The sequence below is a fragment of the Otolemur garnettii genome, unplaced genomic scaffold (genome assembly GCF_000181295.1).
Source record: "Otolemur garnettii isolate 467f Iridium unplaced genomic scaffold, OtoGar3 scaffold00159, whole genome shotgun sequence".
In the NCBI taxonomy this organism is placed as follows: Eukaryota; Metazoa; Chordata; class Mammalia; order Primates; family Galagidae; genus Otolemur; species Otolemur garnettii.
The window spans coordinates 803,369-805,015 of record NW_003852554.1 but is presented as its reverse complement, the minus strand read 5'-3'; positions in this window follow the sequence as shown (position 1 = coordinate 805,015).

Here is a 1,647-nt window from a genome sequence, read left to right as displayed (position 1 = left end):
TTTTTTTCTGAGTGCTTTTATATATTTTAATTGACCTAAAATAATTTTTAGAGTGACCGATTCCTTAATCTTGTGTAAACTTTAGAATAAACAGATTTAAGTCCCTTCAAACCTCTTTTTTAAAAAGCAAAACTTGAAAAAATGAATAAGTTGCAATAATAGACATGAGTTTTGATAATGTTAAACTTAACCTACTTGTAAATGTTTATGCAATTTTATACCTTTGTCTACCTTTTTACCCTTCAGCTCCTCCACCCCCAACCTCAGCATTTCTGGCTTCAAGTGACCCTCCTGCCTCCGCCTTCCAAAGTGCTGGGATTGCAAATGTGAGCCACTGCAGGCCCAGCCTCCTTTTTCAGGTCTTAATGGAAGTGTCATTTCCTAGTGTCAAAGCCTTCCTGGTAGCACCCTTCCACAACATTTATGCAGAGAATGGTTAGGTGCCTTTCCCTCCACAGTGCCCTGTATTTGCTATAGCACTTATTAAACTGTATGGTGAATTTTTTTTTAATTGCCACTGCAATTCTAACTTTTTGAGGAGTCATAGTCGCTAAAACATCACAGAGAAGTTATGCTACATAATTGGCAGGCATATACTGTAGCTGCTTCCCTGTCCCCCTCCCTACCCCTGTGTTCATGGTCTTCCAGCCCTCAGAGACTAGTTGTATAGGGAAAATATACATAAAGTAATTATCAATGCAAGGTAGCAATTATAAAATAACTTCTGAATACTTAAACCTAAGATGGAAAGGAGTGCTACTTTTTTTCTTCTTTCCTGCTTTCTAAAATTGATTTTTGGAGAACCAAGATATTTGTACTTTATATAACTCTTTACAGATCTAAAATGTTTCTGTTGGCCAAGCGTGGTGGCTCACATCTGTAATCCTAGAACTGTAGGAAGCCAAGATGATAAGATCCCTTGAGCTCAGAAGTTGGAGACCAGCCTGAGCAAGAGTAAGACCCCCATCTACACTAAAAATAGAAAACAACTAGCTTGGTGTGGTGGTACACTCCTGTAGTCCCAGCTTCTTGGGAGGCTGAAGCCAGAGGATCACTTGAACCCAGGAGTTTGAGGTTTCCGTGAACTAGGCTGATGGCATTCTAGCCTGGGCAACAGAGTAAGACTCTGTCTCAAAATAAATAAACAAAATGTTTCTGTTTAGAAGCATTTAGTATGCTGCAGATAACCTGGCTTGCTCACTTTTTTATCGGTTTTGGGTTAAAAACAAACTTCTTGACAGGGGAAAAACCAAGTCTCTGCATTAAATATATGTAAGCAAAAATAGTATATGGCTTCCAGAAACAGATATGAAAATAGACATATGTGTGTCTTAGAGGGAAAAAAGCATTAATTATAATTTTGTTATTTTACTCTGGGATGTGTGAAACTTGTTACAAAGTACTAAACTCTGGAATGTACTGTCTGTTTTTTGGCAGTTCATGTTAAAAACTTGAAAAGAGGAGATACTATTGTCATTGTTGTAGAACAAAAATATTATTATGGTGCTTTCTTACTTAGACCTTCAAAGCATGAAAGAAGTAGAAAGTAGTCAGTTTGGGGGATGAGGAATAGGGAAATCAGTGGTGGATTTCAGAAGCTCATTGAATGCACTTTTGCCAAACAAAATTCTTATTTTACAGGCTGTC